Source organism: Phodopus roborovskii, unplaced genomic scaffold, assembly GCF_943737965.1.
Source record: "Phodopus roborovskii unplaced genomic scaffold, PHOROB, whole genome shotgun sequence".
Taxonomy (NCBI): Eukaryota; Metazoa; Chordata; class Mammalia; order Rodentia; family Cricetidae; genus Phodopus; species Phodopus roborovskii.
In genome coordinates this window covers 16,559,636-16,582,665 of record NW_026126571.1, presented here as the reverse complement: position 1 = coordinate 16,582,665, position 23,030 = coordinate 16,559,636, and the positions used below count along the sequence as shown (strand labels likewise).

The 23,030-nt window shown below is 40.2% G+C and overlaps 1 protein-coding gene across 1 annotated transcript in view; it reads left to right on the top strand.

The window, feature by feature from the left end:
- Positions 1 to 10,755: 10,755 nt before the first annotated feature.
- LOC127235597 (serine-rich coiled-coil domain-containing protein 1) overlaps positions 10,756 to 23,030 on the top strand; it is a 528,053-nt gene continuing 515,778 nt past the window's right edge. Inside the window, exon 1 of the mRNA XM_051202943.1 lies at positions 10,756 to 10,798. The gene's annotated coding sequence lies outside the window, so the exon portion shown is untranslated. The remainder of the gene's footprint in view (positions 10,799 to 23,030) is intronic.

The following is a 23,030-nucleotide window of genomic DNA, read 5'->3' as shown; positions in this document are numbered from 1 at the left end:
TATAGGGATATCTTTGGTTATTTTTGCTCATGTGATAGGCATGATACAAATTTTTTTATGGCTCAAATGGAACAGAAAGGCAGAAAAGAGATAGAATGCTGTGTAGGCTTGGAAATTTGTTTTTCCTGTTCTTAAATGGCTTTGTCTCTGGACCTTAGGTCTTTAGATTTGCACTGAAGTATACCATCAGTTTTTATGGTTCTCTAGGTTTCAGTTTGCAGGTTTGAGACCTCTGGCCCACTGTAATCCTATGATATAATACACACGATAAATCTCTTCATATGTTCTGGTTTCTTACATGTCATTAAATGAATTAGGTTCCTTTTAGTCACAAGATACTATATGCAATCCTGTAAGCTGTTGTTAATAGTTCTATATGATTTATGAGACTATATTATCATGCCCTAAAAGTCAGATCACTGGCAATAGTACTTCATCCATATGGGGGGGGGAGGCTATGTTTTTCTATGTTTCTCTGGCAAACCCTGACTAGTATGTTGAATGAATGAATGAATGAGCGAACAAGCATTTGGAATCATAGAACACATATTTTAGCTAGTGAATACCTTATAATACTGAGATTTATTAGAAAATTCTTCACACCAAGATATTTAAAGAGGTGTTCAAAACGGTAATAGTTTTAGTCTCCTTTCCCTATATCAGCTTTCATTATTAAATAGAGTTTTTGGTGTTTTTTATTTGGTGTATCCATTTAACAATACATTTAACAATACATTTATTGAGGGTCACTATGTGCAAGGCACTCCAGAAGGCAGAGAGAAAAAAACACAAATATCTAGGCCCTCAGTGTCTTTTACATTCATGGGAAAACAAATAATATGTAAGAATAAATATTCAGAATATAGTATGTTTTGGATAGGTAAGTAGTTGTATATAGGGGGATAAAGTACCTATTTCAGATACAATGGCCAAAGATGGGCTCAATAAGAGTCTTGTAAGTTCAGCCTGAAGAAATGTAGGACCTCTGCTTAGGCCCTGGAAAAGAACCTGCAGAGAGCTCTAGCAATACTCCATAATTATGATGATGGTTGGAGGAAGGTGCTGGGATGCTGAATCTATAGATCATTCTGATTAGTTAGTTAGGGTACAATATAGAGATTCTGAGGAGAAATATGGCATGAAATGTTTCAAATTACCCATTATGACTCAGCTAATTGAGTATATACAGAAAGGGCAATGGAGGAAGAAGGCAATTACAGCTCCATTGTACATCTAAGTGAAAGACGATCATGGTTTAGACCAGGTGATGGCACTAGAACTTTTGAGAAGCTGTTAGCTATTCTATACAGTGTAAGGGTGAAGACAATATTTTCAGACACGTTGTACATATATCATAAGAGAAAAGAAAAAGGCACAGGAAGAATAAAATCACCATTGACTAAGATGGTGAATACCACCATATATATGTAGCAGAATTTTGAGAGGAATTCTGGAAGTCTTTTCTAAAAAATAAAAACAAAATAACAGACTTGTCTTATTTCATGTGTATAAGTGTTTTTGCCTGAATGCATGTTGCATACCACATGTGTGCCTATGGGTATTATATCCTCTGGAACTGGAGTTATGGATGATTGTAGCTTATATGTAGGTGGTGGGAAGCAAAGCCCCATCCTCCACAACAGGGAAAAGTCCTTGTAACCAGAGTCATCTCTCTAGCCCCTCTGAAAGTCATTATATACATTAACTTTGAGATGCATTTTAATGTAAGAAGTGTAAGTGATCATACAGACATGTAAGAATCTCATGCTGAAGATGTAAACTTAAACATCTATTGTCATTCAGATGGTACTGAGATTCTGAGCCTATACATGGACTCATCAGAGAAGTGCATACTGCTATATATATATATATGTATGGGCATATTTCATCATAGAAGCAGAGATAATATAGAATGGGATACATATTTAAAACCGCAGATTGGACCTTAGGCAATTGTGGGACTGAAGATGCATATGGAAGTCCTATGCCACTCTACCTACAGTAAGCTCGAAGCCACTGATGATCAAGAGAAATGGTTGGGGGAGGGAAGATGACAGACTGTCCATGGAGGTTAGCTGATAGTTTTGACCCTAGTCGATGCTGTGCACTTACATCTATCTCTTGTCACCCCCAGCCTCAATGATATAAGTGATGTATGATGGAGACTATGGTACACCTCACAATGGTGCTTACCCAGAACAAGATAGAGGACATGTTGCAGGACCCAAAGATTCTTGGCCATCAGGGTGATCTACAGCAATAATTCAAGTTGAAACAGCATCTGGTTCCCTGTACAGAACTTCAGATGGAATGAAACAGCTGTACTTCTTTCTTCTAAATGTCATGAAGGCTCCTGGCTAGTCCTAAGGCAAGAACATGCTAAGAAATACTTACTATCCATGAGTTCAATGTAGTAGAAAATCACTGCAGTGCAGAGTTCATCAAAATGAAAGGAGGACCAAGAGTTAACTGCCGGGATGTCTGAAGTGTGTATTTCTGGACTGTGATTTCCATGAATGTTCACGTGCCCCCCTTTGCATTGCAGCGGGGTTGCATTCAAATTCTCTTCACAACTAGGTCAATGGCAACATTTTTATAAGTTAGTTTTTTAAATATGGTTCTTTGAAAGGTTCATGCAACATAAGTTTTCTTTCTTTCTTTTTATTTTCTCGAGACAGGTCTTGCTATGTAGCCTTGGGTGTTCTTGCACTCACTATATAGAGCTTAAATTCAGAGATAATCTTGCCTCAGCCTTCTGAATCCTGTTATTAAGGGCATGCACTATTGTGCATGGAAGTTTCTGTCCTGCCTGCTCTGCTCCTGCAGCTGTTTAGCCCCAAATAAATACACAGAAGCTTATATTAATCATAAACGGTTTGACCATGACCCAGGCTTCTTATTGGCTAGCTCTCTCTTAATTATTAACCCATTTTTATTAATCTATGTATGTCCACATAGTCTTGGCTTACTGGAGAATGTTTTGGCATCCTACATTCCTGGTAGCTTCATGGCATCTCCTTGGTGACTCACTCTCTGAATTCCACTTCCCAGACTTCTCCTAGTGTGGTAGCCTTGCCTATACTTTCTGCCTGGCTGCATCCTTCCTGTCACCTGGAGAAAACAGCTTTATTCGTCAACCAATAAGAGAAACATACATTCACAGCATACAGAAGTCATTCCCCATCACTATACTCTTAGATAAAAGGTCTCTTCCTCTCGATTGGTTAACAGTTGCCACTATCTCCATTGCTTGGCATAAGATTTTGTTTCCAATTCCTTTCTCCTTACAAAGATTTGGTCCGGCTTGTGCTGCAACAGCTGCCCTGCTGTCAAGAAAATAATATTCCTCATGGTAATTCACCAGCCCGGGCTTTTGAACTCCCTCTTCCTCAGCAGCCTTTGAGGAAGTTGTGTTATCTATGTTCTTCAGTCTCTCACTCTATATCTTGGCTAGTTGTGGTAAACGCTTACTTTTCTATTTTCTGTCCCTCGGGTTGGACTTATTTAGTGCATTTAATAGCAAATTTGTTGAATGCCTAGTGTCCCTTCAAGCTTGACTTTTCTGATGGTCTAAATGAAGATGAAGATGTTTTACGGCTATTAACCAACATAACAGTGCTTAGAAGGCAATACAATTAATATAGATTTGAAGGAACTCTTAAGAGTTCATATTATTTGATTGAATTGTTCCATGGATAGCTACAATTACCATTTTTAAGTCAATCCAGAAAGAAAAGACAACTTTTAAAGGATGACCAGGGACGAGAGACTACCAATAGTTTAAAGAAAAACAAAGTCTTTCAGATAAAAAATTAATAATACACCCCGATTACACACAAATTGTGAACAAAAGAGTAAATCTACAATGGCAAGACCACTCCTCAGCCCTAATACAGTGCTTCTGGAATACAATGTTGGGCAAATCTTTCATGAGCTCACCTTTGGTTTATGGTCCAGTGGTGTTTAAGGGCAGCAGAGAAGGAGATTGGCAGAACTGTGATAACCTCTAATAATCCTCATGTTTGCATATTCATCCCCATGCTAAATGTAGATAGAGCCTGCACATATAATGATTTTGGTCAGGTGATTAGTAATACTATATTCACAGACAGCCTAAGATAAAAATATTTTCTCAATCTCCTATCATAATCACAAGATTCTTGTAAAGGCAGAATTTTCTCTCATTGGAGGAATAAAAGGAAGTTTAAGATGCATACTGTGGGTATTTGAGCTTTTCTTGCTAGGTAAAGAGCCACGTTTCTTGGAAAACAAAGGTCTCTGTGTCTGAAACACAAGGAACGTGATTCTGCCAGGAGAATGAGTTTGGATGTAGCTGTGTACCTCAGACTCAGCATGAGAACCTGTCTATACAATACTCAGATTTCTGACTTCATAGAGATGTGGCCAGGCCTTACTAGATTTCCAACCTACAGAACTGTGATCCAATGAGCTGGTATCACCTTAGAGTACTATGTATACTAGTGAGACATGTACACAGCAATAGGACCTAATACAGCTAATTTCTACTTCACATTGCTAACTGGAGGGCACAAATGAGGACACTGAGGCTCTGTCTCATAAATAGCTGGCAAATTGGCATATATGGCACCCGTCAGATGGTGCTGAATACTGGGGACATCAGGTCTCCACTTATTTTGTTACAGTAGGTAGTTACAACCCAAGAGCAGGTGTCCTAAGTGTCCAGTGACAGAGTGGATGGTGATTATAGAGCTCGGAGGTCACACACCATTGTCACCAGCTTTCTTTGGCTGAGGTCTAGTCCACTACAGTTGAAGTGGAGGAGACCTGAGCCACAGCACTCACAGTTCTTATGCCATACTATAAAAAGTTTGGGACATGAGGAATGGGTGAGGAATGTTTTTGAAACGTGTGATTTAGTGACAAACTCCTACCCCAATGTACAGTACAGATTTTATTTTTATTCTTTTGATTATGTAAATGTCTGTGTATCCTCTGTGTGGGTGTGTGCCAATGAGTGCAGGTACACACAGAGGCTAGCAGATCAGACCCTCTGGAACTAGGGTTACATATTGGCAGTTTGCGTGGTCTGGCATGGCCCTGGTAACCCAGTTCTGGTTCTCTGTAAGAAGAATTTGCACTCTTGACGGTTGAACCATCTCTCCAGCCCCAGTCTTCTCTTAATAATGCTAATGTTTGGAGGAAAATTGGAAGCAATGTGCTAGGAAGAAAGCATTGTTGCACTCGCTAGGTTCGGAGCGCCAATCTGTTTGAATATAAAATGCAAATGTACATAATAAATTCCATATTAACAAATGCCAAGAATATGGACTACCTTTCAAAATAACCTGGATTTCCTAGAAAGACTCATATACTAAGAATGGGGATTAAATCTTTTTAAATATAATCATGCTATTTCAAACTTGTTTAATATATTAACAATTTGGAACACAATACTTTATTGCTGTTCTTGAATACATAGCCAATGTGTGTAGCAGAGTTACATGTCATGTGCTGTGCATTTGGTTTGCTGGAAACAGAAAAACTAAGAAACTAGAATATTCTCATTCTCTCAGATATAAAAGGGAGGCATTTTTTTTGTTACAGGGTTAAAGATCTCATTTGGTTTTATATTTTTAAGGGGATTAGTTTTATTTATATAAAATTATTTTATTTATAAAATAGTATTAGATAAATGTAAAGAAATGACATTTGTTCTTATCAGGTCTACACTGACTATAAAAAAATATGAAAACTGTTTCCCTTCATCTTCTGTACTTGAGTGATCAGAAGATAGCTGACCCTCATTAGAGAGTACAACAGACCTAAGAAAAAACATGCTTTGTAAAGACCAACACATTCATCCTTAGCACCAAAACTCTCACGAAATAGTGAATAGATTCGGAAAATCAAAATGGCTTAAATTTGATATAATTTGATAAATCTAGATTTCACAATATATTTTCCATAAATGACAATAACTGGGAAATGCATTTTCACATTTTAATTACAATTCACATGTCTGTAGCTCCTGCTGTGATGTTTTGTTCAAAAGAAATCTCATTTGTGAAGCTGCCAGTATAGGAGCTGACAGATGGTAAAAACCAGTTTCCAGCTTTCCTTACTACTGGTTTAATGTGGCTTAGACTATTCTATTAGTTTTCTTTACCTATCTTATATTTAAGTAGTACAAATACCTTCTCTTTTGAAGTTTTACTTTTGCTATTGCTATACTTGTATCTATACTTATGTTTAGTGTTAGCGTCATATTTTATCAAGATACTGTTCTTAGGAATGACTTAGCTGATACTTTATGATGTGTTAAGACTACGTTTCAATGAAATGTGTATTATTATATGGGTGCTAGGACAATACAGAACAGACAAACTCAAAGTACACTTTGTTGGATATGACTCATAGATAATATTAAATAATTAACTCTTAATTTGGTAAATTTAAAAAACTATTGTGATCATACAAAATACATGATTCAAACATGATAATTATGTCAGGAGGAGGCAAGGAATCCTGAAGTTAGCTGGTCAAATACCTCATCAGAAGAATTAGAAATCAGAAACAAATGTAAGGAAATAACATAAAAGAGTTGGTAATGGTGCATCTGCTTGTGAGGATTTTTCAGATATAATAAACATTACCTGCAGAGGCATACCCTCAAAGGTTATTTGTGTTTGTACTTTCCCCCACCTTAACTATTTTCGCACCCTAAACTGGGATCCTCTCCTGCAAATTCAGGATCCTCTGTTTGCTGGGCTAGAGATATCCACAAAGTTTTCTGTTTACTACCTCTTCCTTTGGTATGCCAAGAATCCAGTGGTAGGTGGGAGCCTGGGGGAAGGGGAGTATTGCTCCCAATCCTGGGTGTTGATGCCTTGGACAGCAAAGACAGCTCACACAGTGTTTAATGTGCAGACCCGAGTTTAGTTTCTGTCTAGTTTTCTTCATGAATAGAACCTGCTGTTGTGTTAATCTCTCTCCCTCCTTCTCTACATCCCTCCCTCCTTCTCCTTCTCTCACTCTGTCTCTTCACACACAGACAATTTACTAAGCAATAGTCACCATTGCTATGCTTATGAAACTATTTTTTTCTTGTCTACTGTGCATTATCCCAATGAACGTGTTTCCACATTACGGTCACAGTTTTGATGCTCTCTGTACCCAGAACTGTAGTTGAGTCAATCTCATGCTTTATCCACTCATGTCCTGAGCCAATTTCTGTTCCAGCCCCGCGCTGCATGAATGCTGTTCTCCCCAGTTACCCACAGGCAGCTTTCACGGAGTAACAGTCATCATAAAGAACAATAACTAGGACAGAAAAAATAGTTGCAAAATCATTTAAACTTCGTGTGTGCACATGTATGTCTGTATGTGGAGGCCAGAGGTTGATGCCAGGTGTCTTCCTCATTTGCTTTCCACCATATTCCCCCAGACAGTGAAACCTCAAAGAACCTGGAGTGCAAAGATTTCCTTAGACAGGCTGGCCAGCAAACCCCAAGATCCTTTTGTCTTTATCTCTCCTGCACTGGAATTACAGGTGCACACTGCTGTCCATCTCTGGCTTTTCTGTGAATGCTGGGGATCAAATTCAGGTCCCTGTACAAAGTAGCAAGCACTTGTCTACTGTCCAAATCACCGGTTTATTTTTCATTTTTTTATCCACATTGTTTTGCAAATCTATTAAGGTTTATGACTGGTGATGGAGTTAGAAAGAAAGAAAGAAAGAAAGAAAATCCCTCTATTATCTCTTCTCAGCCCTACTTTTAGGTTTTAGTGGTGCTACTTAGGAATTTCTAATTTGGTTCATCTCTGTGGTGGGACTGCAGCGCACATAAGGGGCATGTATGTAACTGGCAACCTAATTTTTCTGCTTTCATCAAATACTGCAATGCCAAATCTTCATTCAACGTGCCAGTTAGATACACTTGGGAGCCTAACAGCAGCAAGCACATAAGAGATGAAAATGAACAAACCGGAAAGAGTCATTAGCTTTCTGTTTTTCTATCACAACAAAAATTATAGCATTGAATGTGTTGCAACTGGGAAATTCTACTTGAAAGATGTAGCAATCTTAAAAGAGAATAATTCATTTACTAACCTTCTCAAGTGTCCATTAGAATTTATAAATGAGGTTTCCACATAGACTCTTTCTTAATAAGAAAAACAAAAAACGAATCAACTTTACAGAAGTGTGTTTTAGGGCATTTCATATGTCTTTTAGTCTAGTGCATATGAATTCTAACATTTATTTGGGAAAAATTCATAAAGAAAGAAAAATGTTGACTTTAATGTCTTAATGGAAAAAAAACAAACTGACAGATTGCTATGGTTCTCACTCATTATGAGTACAATTTGTGAGTGTGAAAACTGCAGTCATCTGTAGTTATCAAAATGCCCTTAAAATATCTCATATAGTTTCAAGGTATGCATTGTAGAATAATAATCACTATTGAGCATAATAAGGTAAACAGAATCAGGTTAATACAATGGTCAGAACTTGCCCCTTGTGATTAAGCACTATCCTTCAAAAAGTGGACAAAACTTTAAAAAAAATCTATTTACAGCTAATATCTACGGACAGCTCATAACTCACCAGTTGAAGATGTTTAGAAGTAACAGTTCTGTAAAACTGCCTTTTAGAGTAACCACAGATTTTTTCTACTACAGACTGTGGTGGAAACTTTCCTAAGTTTTCCATCTATGAGTTCAAGTATTTTCTGACTTGTAAAGTCCTTGCCTATTCCCTAAAAGGGAGCACTTTTTACAGCTCTTACATTGAAAGGCAAGGACAGGGGACACTAGAGGGTGTTAGGTCAGCTCGTTAATAATCATCCAAAGTTCTAAGCAAATGCTTTAGATTTGTGACTGATGTTGCAGTTTCGGATGGACAGTAGGGTGAGAGCATCCTGGCTGTGTCTTCATTAGGTCTTGATGCTATGTCTGAACCACTCTCAAAGACTCATGAGACATGGAAGAGTTGGGCACGGGAGCATCACCTTGAGAAAGGTAAAATATAAAAGCTTGGGTCTGGGGAGATGGCTCAGTGACTAAAGTGCTGCTTGTGCAAGCATGAGCTAGGATCCCAGAACCCAAAGATGTATGCTGCCACATGAGGAAGCATACATGTAGACTCCTGGGCCTTTTACTACAAGGGAACCCCACGACATTTGCATGTGTGCAAGCATGCACATTGACAAAAATGTTAAATATGTAACTGTCATTAAGCCACACAAGAAGAAAAGTGCGGTGTCAATCTTGCTATTAGCCTCCCTTTCGAGTCTCTGGTTTTGTCCAATAATAATAATAATAATAATGATAATAATAATAATAATAATAATAAACAGTAGAGTTATTCTCATAGAAGAATATACATCAATCACAAAGAGAGTCATTCAAAAGGCACACTTTGACTGCCTCTCCTCCACCTCCTCAGATACATCACAGAAGTCAGGCAGAACATGCACACAAATATGAACACGTACTTGAAAGAAATGCAGGTTGACTTTACTCGCTGTTTCCTAATAAAGTAGTATAGCTGACCATGAAGACCTTGTACCTTTAGGAAGAAGCTTATATAAGGGGCCAATAAATGAACTCTGCTGTATGATATATATATATATATATATGTATATATATATTACATACATGTATGTATGTATGTATATATATATTACATACATGTATGTATGTATTCTAGATGTATATCTCTAAATGGTCCTATATTCTAGTAGGGTGGGTTAAATGTCTCTCATAGTCAAATGATTTCCATGTGTTGCACTGTCTGCTAAAGGCATACATATTAGGAATGGAGATGAAGAAGAGGGTGTTTGGAAAACCGCTCAAGGCCCAATACATCCTTAAAGGAAATGAGGCGGTGCAAGGGGAGGCAGGGTCACCAGAAAATAAATTAGGTAAACATCTGCACCACGCATCAGAAGTCTTTTTCATCTCTAAAGTGGCAAATTTTCTGCAAGGGGCCATTAGTCAAACGGTGTCAAACTGGTCACTGACTCTGGAATGCTTCCCTGGACCACGTGTGTAGGAACAGGAGTCCACTCCCAGCCAGTCCCAAGGCCGTCTGGCTTCCATTCTTACAATTGACCGCCACAAACCATAACCGGGAGGCGGGACCTGTTTAAAGGAAAAGGAGGCTGGCTGCTTGTTACCTTGTTAGCCAGAGAGTTGTCAGGACGATTGCGGGGCGGGTGACACGGGAAAACCGGGACAGAGCATCGCAATTACCCCTATTTCCAGGAGGGGAAAGACAACATCCGCGTTTCAGAGAGCCCGGGCGCAGGGCTTTCCGAGCCTCCAGCGTCCCGCCGCGCAGCCCGACCTGCCCAGGAGACTCGCAGCAGCGCGCGGGGCTCGGGCGCACCGCGGGCTCCGCTCCCTCCCCCGACTCGGCCGCGGGTGTGCGCGTGTCGCCGCGCCAGGCTGCGTGCGCGGAAGCCAGCGACGCGGTTGGCCAGCGCCGCCCTCGGGCTGCCCCCGCCCGGCCCGACTCTGTCACCGGCTCGCTCGGAGGCCGCGTCGCCGCCTCCTGCCGCCGGGAGCGCGGCCTGCCCGGGAGGCGCACGCTCGCTGCAGCCGCCCCGCGGCCCCGCTGCGCACACCGCCGCCCACCCGCGGCCGCCGCGCGCCCCGCCCGCACCCATTCTCGAGAGCTCATCATGACTGACTGCGAAGCTCTGGCGGAGCAGCTGCGGTGGCGCAGGCGGGAGCGGCGGGAGGAGTGCTGAAGATCGCGGCCGAACGACCGAGCGGGAGTGGACGCCGCGTCGGGACCAGCCCGCAGCTCCAGGTAGCAGCGCGGGGCGTCCGGCTCGCACGGGCCTGGGCTGAGCGCCCGGGTGACTCGGCCGGGCTCGGCCGCGGGCCCTGCGGGGGGACTCGCCCGGCGGGCGTGGGCACTGCGCGGCGTGGCCCGCCCCTGAAACCTGGGCGTGTGTGTGGGTGGGGGTCTCCGTGCTGGAGTTGTGCACTGGGGCCGGGGCGGGGACGGTGCGGTGGGGCAGGCGGGAAGCCCGTGCCGCTCGCTCGCCCGCCGACCGCCGCTCGCCCTTGCCTCCCGAGCCCGCCACGCAGAGTGGACAGATTGCTTTGTGGCGCAGCCGGGGCTCGCCGGGTGCGGGCGTGGGGCTGCTCCTGCGTGTGTTCTCCAGCCCAGTCACCCCGGCGGAAAGTGAGCCCCGCGCTGACAGCAGGTGGCTGCCAGGCCCCTCACCTTTTGGCTCCTGTCTTAGGGACTCTCTCACACAGTGCCAGCGCCCAGGGAGCGTGCGCAAAGGGGCGACCGAGGGATTTGTGAATGGCGCTACTGCGAGGAAGCTGCGCCTTGCTCATGCAAAGGGGGCTAGTATCCCGAGTGAGAAGAAAGGCTATTTATGGCAGAGTTGCGGGGTTCCCTTCTGTGTACGCTCGGCCCCTCCCGCTCGGAACGGGAAGCAATTCTGTTTTTACCTTCTTGTAGAATATGCTGTGTAAAACGAAAGAAGGAAGTCTGAAATCCACTCTGATCTGTACAGGTAGAAGTGCTTCTTGGAGGTCATGGATCCTGTTCTGATGTTTTGGTGTCCTGGCTGTCTGTTCGTTCCTCTTGCCTCCTAAGGTCCCCACCAGCATCACAGGACAGAAAACCTGCCTGCTTTCACAAGAGAAACCGTGGCAGCTGAGCACTTTCCCCCTGGAATGTAACACACACCCCCTATTCTTCCTTTCCCATAAGGACTGTTCAAAGAATATTCACCTATTTTCCATGAAGAGATGTTATTAAAAAGCCCCAGGGAGGATGGGGAAGAAGCAGCTAAGTGAGTTTATGTTGACAACGACCGGCTCTTTAAAACCTAGTTACTGGGGATGACCCAGAGTACTCTTCATCTGGGCTATAGAATTATTAGGCGGTTTTGGTTTCTCTTTGTGTTTGCTTCAAATAGGTGCCAAGTACAGGGTCATAATTTGAGTTGGGACAGTGTTAGATGCTCTGGAATAGAAGTTATGAGATGCATTGTGGATGCTGGGAACCAAACCCTGGTCCTGTACAAGAGCAGAGTATCTTAGCAAATTTGTTATGCCCTTTGAAGTAACAACCGATGTTTCTATAGAAATGCTAATTTGACTGTGATTGTGGGACCTTAAGCTGAATTTTCCTTAATACTGCCAAATATAATGGTTTTCTTTCTTTCTTTCTTTCTTTCTTTCTTTCTTTCTTTCTTTCTTTCCTTCCTTCCTTCTTTTTTTCTTCCTTTCTTTCACAGCTTTCTGTAATAGTCCTGTTCATTTGAACAGAGGTAAGGGCTCCATATATATATATATATATATATATATATATATATATATATATATACATACACACACACACACACACACACACACACACACACACACACACACACCTACCTGCTAGTTTCAGAGACATTTGCAGCATTTGCAGTGTTGGAGAGTCTTGATGTCAGGTGGACTCTGGCTACACACATTAAAACACTGAGTTTAGTGCCATAGCAAGGCTGTATTACACAGCAGCACATAGAGAGAATTCCATTACTGTGATATTGTAAGTTATATTTATTGAATAGTGTTAATATCTTCGGAATTGGTCGCTGCTTCTTATTTTAAAGCTATGCTTTCTTTATACTATAGACTGTTAGTTGATATCCAATTCCTGAAGTAGAAAATGAAGCATTTATGACCTTAATAGTAGCAGTTATTTGCCTTTTATTGTACTTTATTAGTCATTATGGTATTCATATTAAAGGCCAGTATTGAGCAGTGGGTTGTCTTGACAGTTTTGTGGTACACAGGGACTTTCTTCTATACATCCTGCTCATCCTACCCGTCAGGAGCTTATGGGAAGTTTGAAGGCATATGATGTGCATACTTAAATATAGAATTAATAGCCCATGATAGGTTGAGATCACAGGTCAAGTGAGGCATTCAGAGGTTCCCTGCATGACAGTGATATTTCATGCTAGATTTTGTTAAGTCTTCAGTGGGTAGGTCAAACTGACTTATTTCAGCGGTAGTAGGAGTAGTAAATTGTGGATAACAAGACCTAAGACACAACATCTCCTGGACTAGAGAACAGTAAAGAAGACAGAGTGTAGATAAGATTAGGATGCTGCTAAATATTCGACCAGTTGAAGGTAATGGTCAATATTTCTGTACCGGAGAGGGTAAATCTGTATGTCTTTTACTAAGCAGTTTACCTTTGGACTTCTAGAGGATAAAGTACTTGTAGGGACATGGTACTCAAACTGCTTAAATGCTGTCACATCACATTAAGGCACTGTTTTGGCCAGCAGTAGCAACTGTTTGGTTCACCATCTCTTTATGTTAGGGTGGTAACTATTTTTTTACTTAAACATTTTTGGGTCTCTTAACCCCAAAAGTGTGAGAAGGTGTAAAATAATAGTATTGATGAACATTGATAGAATATAACACTGTATTATTGTGTATATGCATGCTCTCTAAGAAATAATTTTTTATTTGAAAATTGATAGATTTGTTGGATAGATTAGATTTCATCTCAAGTTCTTACATATATACAAATGACACATTGGCTGTTCTTCTTATATCACTTGCCATGAACATAGTGCAATGATGTTGGGCCTGAGGCAAAGTTTTCAGAACAGTTGAAACACTTTTAAAGATCAATTTGCTATTTCCTGGTAGGAAACTGTATTACTAATAGTAGCATGATCTATCTGCGCTTTAAATGAACATATGTGCATGCACATGGGCGTGTATGTGTGGGTGTGTTGGTATACACTGCAGTTTGTGCTGTGGTACAAAATAGAATCTGAAGGTCTTTTGCAGAGATGCAGCCTATATGTAATGGCCAAATATAAAGCGAGGGATATGTTTTTAGAGACATATAAAGTGAGAGAGACTTTTTAGAGAAACATTGAATGTTTAAAATGCATTTCTTTATTTTACGACCATAAAGGGAAACATCAGAGTTGACTTTGAGCCTATCTATTCAAAATGACAGCCCAGAAGTATATTACAGTGCCTGGAAAGAAATTGTATAAACAATAGATATGAATTTCAATAACCAAGTAAAATTACTTTCAGGTTAGTTGAATTAAAAGATTTTTATATATCTATATGTTGTTGACAGTGCTTGCCTAAGTCATTACAGAGCAAAAGCTTATTAAATCAGATTTTGTATTCTTGTCTGAGTGGAGTGATTTCCAGCATAGCCAGGGCAAATCAGTCCGTCTCTCAGCCAGTTGATCTCTTTGCAGTTTGGTTGTGGATTAAATGTCACAGGTGTATCATTTTGATAATGTAACCTTGGCTACTATATGACTAACAGCTTCTGCTTGATTTCTCTACTGGGTAGTGACAACATGTACTAGCTTTATGTAAAGGACAAGAGTTTTAATCAGCAATATGATCTTCACTAAGCAAGAGTGTCACTTAACAATAAATAATGAACTATGGGCTGAGTGAAGCCATGGGAACAAGGGGAGGGTGAGTGAAAACGAAGCATGCCTTGATTTGGAGCTGAAGATAATTATGAAGATGTAAAACTGGCCATCCGCAGCTTCACCAGACTACGAATTATTCTTGTTTACTTTACAGTTTAACTGTTTCCCCGTGCAATACATTAAAAGGAGAAATGACAGTGGCCACCTATTCTTACAAAGATCATCCATATGATATTAATATTATTAATAATATCTCTTCTTAGTCATTGAAGGTGAAGTTGTTTGGCCACATTACTTTGAACTTTGAATATGCCTTTAGATCTTGCATTATTGACAACATACTCACAGTTTAAAGAGTGTAATAAAATTGGACTAATTATTGACGCTATGTATATAGCCACGGCATCTCGAATGTGGAGTAGTCTCAAAGCGTTACTCCTGCAGGAAGTTTAGATAAAATCTACACTCCTTTCCTGAGTCACATCTATGTGTTTATTTCCTGTGTGTCCTTTAGCATAACTCTTGTCTGTCCTCTACTTTGTCCTTTCCCCTCCCGTCTCTAATTCAGATATTCAGGTTTAAGTTACATCTCTTGGTTTTCTGTGCTAAGTCAGTTGTCCTGTTATGTATTGTTTAGTTATGGGTTCTTCTACTGTGTGCCACATAGAGCAGCTTTTAATTGTATGTGCATTTTGGAATCGGCCCAATATCAAATCATTACAAACTACCTACTGCCTAACTCATAGATATTCAGTAAATACTGGCTAGCTAAGTTAATGAATAAATAACTGAATGCCTAGTGTCTGGAGAAGTGGTTCAGTGGTTAAAAGAACATGCTGCTCTTGTACAGGACCAGGGTTTGGTTCCCAGCATCCACGATGCATCTCATAACTTCTATTCCAGAGCATCTAACCTTCTCTTCTGACCTCTGCTGGATTCTACGTGTACATATACATACACTGAGGCACACACACATAACATTCAATGAAGTAAATAGATATTTAAAAAAGAAGAATTAAGAGTCTGTACCCTCATCCTAATGACTTGTTCCTCCAAAGAAAGCCACTCTAAGAAAGCTTTAAAAATGAAGGTGTCTCTGGATCTTTGGCAAACAAAGCACCTTTTTCTTATGTTATGTATTTCTTCTAAGACTGAAAAGTCAATTTCCAGCCGATAGTAATGATGAGGAAGTTTGTGTTTCTCCACCATGGCCTGTACTCCTATATAGACCAGATGATGCTTTTTATAACATGGTTCAAAAGAGTGTATTCTCTGATTTTTCTGTTTTTTTCTTTTCTTTTCTTTCCTTTTCTTTTCTTTTCTTTCTTTCCTTTTTTTTTTTTTTTTTTTTTTTTTTTTTTTTTTTGAGACAGGGTTTCTCTGTATTGCTCTGCAACCTGTCCTGGAACTAGCTCTGTAGGCCAGGCTGGCCTCAAACTCACAGAGATCTGCCTGCCTCTGTCTCCCCAGTGCTGGGATTAAAGGTGTGCACCACTACTGCCCGGGTATTTTCTGTTCGTTTCTTAAAATCATTCTATCTATATAATACCCCTCTGTATATTTTAAACTATTATATTGAGTAGTGATATGTGTGCTTTTGTGGAAGCCAGAGAACAAATCCTGGAAGTTGGTTGTCTCCCTCCCCATGGGTTGTAAGGCTTACCTGTAAGTACTCTACCCTCTGGGCAGTCTCACCATCCAAGGGCGTGTCTTCTTTTGGTGTCTTAATGGACCAGACATGGCAACATCATTGTATACTCATCCTGTTTCCTTTATCTTCAATGCTGCTGCTCTTGAATCTTGGGCAAGTGGGAAAGGTGATGGAGTATGTGCAAGGCTGATATTCCCATCGTCTCTTTGCTTTCCTCAAATAATACAAAGCTTCAGTGCCATCCCCTCAATTCCCTGACTCCACCTACTGTAAATTTTCATTTGTTAGTGAAAGTGCACCATAAACACGTATAGTTTTGATAACGTGTTTCTTTATGCATAGGCTGTTCAGCCATACATTCTATTCCATTTTTGGAGAAATGGAGAAGTGTAGTTCATCCTCTGGGAGGTTTCTCACAGAGCTTTGAGTAACTTGCTCAAGAAAAGTCAACGTCAGATACAGTTGTGAATCATGTTCTTATGCCATGAAAAGGAGAAAGTGTAGTTTGTTTTAACTTTTATTCACCCATTCGTCTATTTAAGTGATGTGTTAATCAATGTCAAAGTGTGTCAGCAGAAAATGTACTTAAAGGTTGATGCCATAAAAGTCCAGGAATAGTGTTGAACTTGGCTATCATGAAACCCTTTAGTAGGCTAGTTGCATACATGTGTATATTTTACAGTATATTTAAGTCAGTGATTAAACTAGATGAATAATAATCCCAGAGACAAAAATAGTTGATTGCTGAACTGGATATTACCCTTTCAGCCTGTTTTATAATATTTTTCAGAGTCCATTTTTATTACTGGAATTGTTGAATTCTAAACTTCTGCCTTAGCTCAGACCTGACTGGGGGGCATTTCTTCTGTGCAGTAGGAAATATAACTGTTTTCCAGTCCAGCATTTTGGGGGTTGTAGTAAGAAATCTTTAATATTCAACAATTAGGCTTCTTTCTTATATCTGAAATTCATTTATCTCCTAATATTTTCTTTTCTTCACGTCTCTGCGAATTACTTCGTCTCCTGTCCTACCACTGAAGCAAGACCTTCTTTCATAAATCTCCTACATTTCTTTAAAGATGGCCTCTTCTGGAAAACTACTTCATTTCCTGAGCCTTTTTGTCTGCCAGCACACTGCTGAAAACATAGCCTGTTTCCTGGCTCTCTAAGCATTTCCAGCTCCTAGAGGTGTGCTTCATCCCAGTAGTTACTAGAAGACTTGATGATGCCAACTGTTTATGACAAATTGCCATATCCCAGTTTCCCAGGCATGTTGGACTTCTCAGGGGTATTTATAGTGGGGGTTTATACAGTGCTTTTCACACCACTGTGCAATGTTTATTGCCAGTGTATGGCAATTACCAGAGTGGTTCATTTTTTGCCATGTCTAACCTTTCCTCGTACTAAGTCAGTTTCAAAGAGAATCACCCTCCTGTGGCAGAACTCTAAAGGAGGTATTTTCCAGTAACTTGTGATCATTGCCAAACAACTTGATCCATACTTGGTGAAGGACAAGCTCTTCTGTATCTAGTGTATACCAAATACAAGTGTATACCAACATGTGCAATGGCTTCTTTAGAGTTAGTGTGCTCTCTTGTTCCCAGAAGTTGTTTATTCAAGATCCATTGGCTTTTCCACAATCTGTTTGAGTATGATCAGTTTAGAATGTACAGAACTTCATAAAGAGATGTGTTCCAGATGTGTTGCCTTCTTTAACGGCACCCTTCACTGATGAACCTTAGTAGCGTTCTGTGCTCAGGAAGTGTTTAATAAGCTGGATCTAACGCCCTGATTTAACATGAGAAACCCTGCAATAAACCTTCCTCATTAACCCAATGGAGACAGCTTGTCACATTTGAGTACCTATCCTTTGATATAAACCCTTTCTTGGAATTAGTTAAATATTGTAACTCTGCTAATGAGTTTTGTTTGTATGTTTGTGTAATTGTGTGGCTTTGTTTTTGCAGTATTGGCAACAGTGTAACATAAACCTACATCAACATTTCAAGTAAAACAAAACAAAAATGGCAGAAATAATCCTTAGCCCTTACTTCTCTGTGATATTGCTCATTTGGAAGACAGTTCTTATGTCTGTCTTTTCCACTGTTGTTTCTCTCATGGAGATAGGAATCACCAGACTATTGTCTGAATATATAAAATGTGGCCAGGGATTATTCTTTCTAATGTGCATTGTTTTTTTAAGGCCACTCAGGTTAAACACGAGGAGATAAGTATCTTTGTATCAGAAGCAGGTGAGGAAATGGAAGAAAACATCCCTAATCCAAACCCAGTTCTAGAAATGCCAATTTAGAGTAGCTTATTTTTGGAAATGGATGAATGGACTTCATAGGTGACAAAGCCAATAAGTTTATACAGTAAATTTTAAATTCAATTTTTAAATGGAGTCTGAATTTTAGAAAGACTCACTCTAGAGAGATAGCTCAGCAGTTAGGAACACTTACTGTTCTTGCAAAGGACCTGAATTTGGTTCTCAGCAACCACGTGGTGGCTCACAATCATCCATCCCACAGTTTCACATGATCCAATACCCTCCACTTATCTGTGGGCACTAAGCGTTCATGTGGTACATATATTTGCATACAGGCAATACATACACATAAAAAGGCTATTATCTACTGAACAAATAACTCATTGATAGTTGTTTGATTTAAAATTTTGAAATATTGTATTATATCTAAATAATAAGGAATATTAAAAGTACTAATGAATGAATTTCTTGAAAGTTAGAATGCATGAGTTATATATAATAATATATTCTAACTCATAATTGATTTTAAAATTATACATGGCCAAATTGGGTCATTAAAGGAAGCATTACAGATTTATATTAAAAAAGTATATAAACTTTGAGTAATATTAAGACAAAAATGGACTTTGAGCTTTCTTTTCTTTTTGTGTTTGTGTATGTGTTTGTGTATTTGTCTGAATGCCAGAGGACAACCTCAAATGCTGTCAAGATCCTATCCATCTTATTGGATGCAGGGTCTCTCACTGGCTTCAAATTTGCCAAACAGAGTTGTTTTCACTGATCCACACATCTCTCCAGCACTGGGGTTACAAGTACATCTCACCACACTCGGCTTTTATTGTTGTTCGGTGTGGGTTCTCGGGTTTGAACTTTTATTTGTAAGGGACACTCTTTATTAACAGTACTGTCTTTCCACTCCATTGAGCCTTATTACTTACACTGAGCCCTAGTATGTAAGTATAGTGGCATTGGGGAGACAGATTCTCCTTCAATAGCAATTCAGTTTTTTATGGAGTGTTCTGGAGTGGTAAGAATGAATTGAAGAATTGAGGTCAAAGGAAAGATTTTGTTATTTCCTTAAACCAGGAGGAACCTGTTCTGCCTGGAATTTCTAAGGGCTTCTGGAATGTCGCATCTCTTGTTTCTCAGTGCAAATCCACATTTTTGAAATGTGCATGTGTCAGAGGGTGTGTAAAGCTGGCTTTGCTGGTATTTTACCATTACAGGGACAGGATAATATGAGCTGCATGGCCCATTTACAACACTAATAGGATGAAGACCAGAGTATCCACTGAAGATAGGAATTGAGAGATCCCAGGACATTTCTGAATAGCCAATCCAGTGTGTGATTGACTACATGGAAAGTGCCTCAGTGTAATGCTAGAAGTGAACAGAGGAAAAAAAATTTTTTAAAGCAAAAGTTTTAACTGGAGTGTTAAATCTGAATTTCAGGAAGTCCTCTAGCTCTTCTCAGAGTTCTTATATCTCTCAGACTTCTGTTTCAAAGTACAATTGTGGTTGTTTTTATTATACCAGTCCTAGAGTCCACTGTGTTAAATGCTGCATCCTTGCTTGAAATGGCTAACTTTCCATCACTTGGTTTATTCTAGCAGATCCTGCAAAGTTCAGTGCAAGTATAAACTCAAGGCAGCATCTTAATCCCATGCTAGGAGTTTGCTCTGAGTTCCAGTAACAGTTGGCGCCTCTACTAAATCTCTTTTTAATGTTTCATAATTCATGCTTTGCTTGTACTACATGCCCTATAAAGGCAAGGGGTTTGCATTTCATGTTTTGCCTCTGAATCTTGTCTATAGCAAAGATATGAAGATTCTCAGTGAGACTGGATGAGTAAATTTACTGCTGGCTGAGAGTGACTTGACTTTTACAGGGGTTGCCAAGGAGATGGTTCAGTAAAGTGTTTTCTACATAACATGAGGACCTGAATTCAGATCTTTAGCATCCACATAAAAGCCAGGAACTGCTGGATTCCCCCTGGGATCCCAGCATTGAGTAGACAAGAGAGAAAGATCACTGGAGCCTGCTGACCAGCCATCATAGACAAATCCCAAATCAGTGATCTCCATGTTGGTTTAGTGAGTGACCCTGTCTCAACCACCCAACTAACCAACTAACCAACCAACCACCCCCGCTACCTACCATCCATCCATCCATCCATCCATCCATCCATCCATCCATCCATCCATCCATCCAATCCATCCATCCATCCATCAATCATACAATAAAGGTGGAGAGCAATTGAGGAAAACACCCAGGGTTAACTTTCAACCTACAAACACTCTGACACACAAGTACACTTGAAACTATACACACATGAAATACACACACACACACACACACACACACACACACACACACACACCCGCATATTCACACATACACACATACCACATAAGCACACATTCAAAAGGTCACTTGACTGTCTGTTTTATGTAAACTACTTTGCAAGCATGCAACTGCCCTGAATCCAGTCTCTAGTTTCTTCAAATGCTGCTCTAGTTTGCTACTTCATAAACTAAAAGCTCACTCCTAGTTTGGAACCCAGTCATCTGACATTCACTACTAAAATTCTCAAGGAGAGTGAAAGAACAGAGGGATATGGCATCTGTATGTACTTCAGGCATTCAGGGTTGGCAGGCTTGGGGAAGTGAGAGCAGGCTCATTTGGAAAAAGGAGGTCGAAGCAAAGTCATTTCTCACTTCCTTAAAGCAGAAGGCACCTGCTCCACCTTCACATTCTAGAGGCTTCTGGAATGTGGCTTCCCCATCTGCCCAGATCCACATTTTTCTAATGTCCATGTCTGGGAGGGTGTGGCTTCTTTTATGGAGTGAGTGAGTGTTTGCAGGAATCTTTACGGTGTAGTTTCGGAAGAGTTCCTCTTTGTTTAGAATTTCCAGGATTTCAAGTACCTGAAACACAGCACACCATTGTGCCGTCATTATGTGGGAGTATTTCCACATAATGTAGTTCCATCTTTCATGTTGCTGAAGTAGGTACACCACACATACTCTGACCATCTGTTTCTTATTTTGTTCTTCCTCTTCTTCCTTGAATTGCTAACAGGAAGGTGTTAATAATGACACAGGGCAAAGAAAACCCTGTATTTTCTAGTAATTTCTTCCCATGGGAGCCCACTTGTATAACTATGAAAAATAATATGAATTCAAAATAAGTTATGCATATGGGAAAATACTTCTAAAGTGTGATGAAAAATGATACAAGTATTTTTAATAGTCCCAAATAAACTCAGAGTTTGGAAAATGACTGAAATCTTTGCTAAAATTCTGATGTTATGTAAAATATATGATAACCATTAATTGTGTGACTGAAAAGTCATGAGTGCCATTTCCAAATGATGGAATTCTCACAAAAACTGTGTATGAGAAAAGTTGTTTTAGAACTGTGTCAAAACTGAGTGTACATATAGCTTCGTGGGATATTTTTAGCAGAGATGCCTTGAGAAAGGGATACATTTAACAAGCCCATGAAACATTTGCCTTGTGTAAACAGAATGGTGTGATAAGAATGTGTGTGTGTGGGTCACACCTTTAATTTCATCACTGGGGAGGCAGAGGCAGGCTGATCTATGTGAGGCCATCTTGATCTAAAGAATGAGTTCCAGGACAGTCAGAGCTACTGGCAGAGAAAACTTGTCTTGATAACCCCACCGCCCCCCCCCCCCCAAAGAACACGGGATCCTGAACACATCAAAAGGTCAGGATTCTGGGGACCAAGAGTGAGGATTTGCTTTGACTTCAAGAGTGTGAATGGAAAGCTGTGGTCTTGCTGTGATTATTGACCGAGAAAATTGGGCAGTAAAATCTCATCAAAAACCAGTATAATTGTTTTCAATTAAAATACTTTGAAATTAATTGGGACCTGGATTCAACTTGGAGGTCTAACATACCTAGGCAAATGGGAATGGTATTTATTATGTTGACAACTGCCTTGCTTGATGTTCTCTAGAGATCCTGGATACTTTTAGTCCAATTAGTGGAACAAGTATACGAGTCCCTGTTCAAGAGAGACACAGTACAATCTCTGTATATATCTTTTTATTTGTCAAGGGGGTTAGTTTTAAGGAACTTGTTCATTTGGCTGTTCAGTAGACTGGTAGGTTGAAGTTTGTGTGTTTCAGTGTGTAGGCAGAGTTCTTCCTTCTCCAGAAAAACCTCTGCTTCTGTTCTAAGACCTTTGACTGATCAGATGAGACACACTCACATTACGAAAAGTGATCTACTTTGCCTGAAGCTAAAAGATTGCAGAAGAGAAACACATCTGCCCTTGCGGCCAAACAGTATAGGTGGGTAAAGCTGACACATAGCCATAACCACCACAGAGGACAAGGGGAAATTTGCCTTAAAGACCTTTCTGGCTCACAGGGGTATTTGTGAATGTGTTTTCCATTCAACCTGAAAAAAATCTTCACTGTGGTCAGCTGCTGGAAGGCTTAAGCCACATGTTTCTTCCTTATTCTTTTTGTGTTACCTTTTACAAAGTGCATGTAGCAAACCATAGGGTGGAACCAAGTAAAAGGAGTGATTAGGCTCATCTTCTGTGAGTTAAGCTTCAGTGAGAGAGCAATACATTGATGCCTGCATCATGCATACATCTGAAGAGTGAAGACACACATGTCTCAACTTTGCCAGTTAGAAGTGATTTTTCC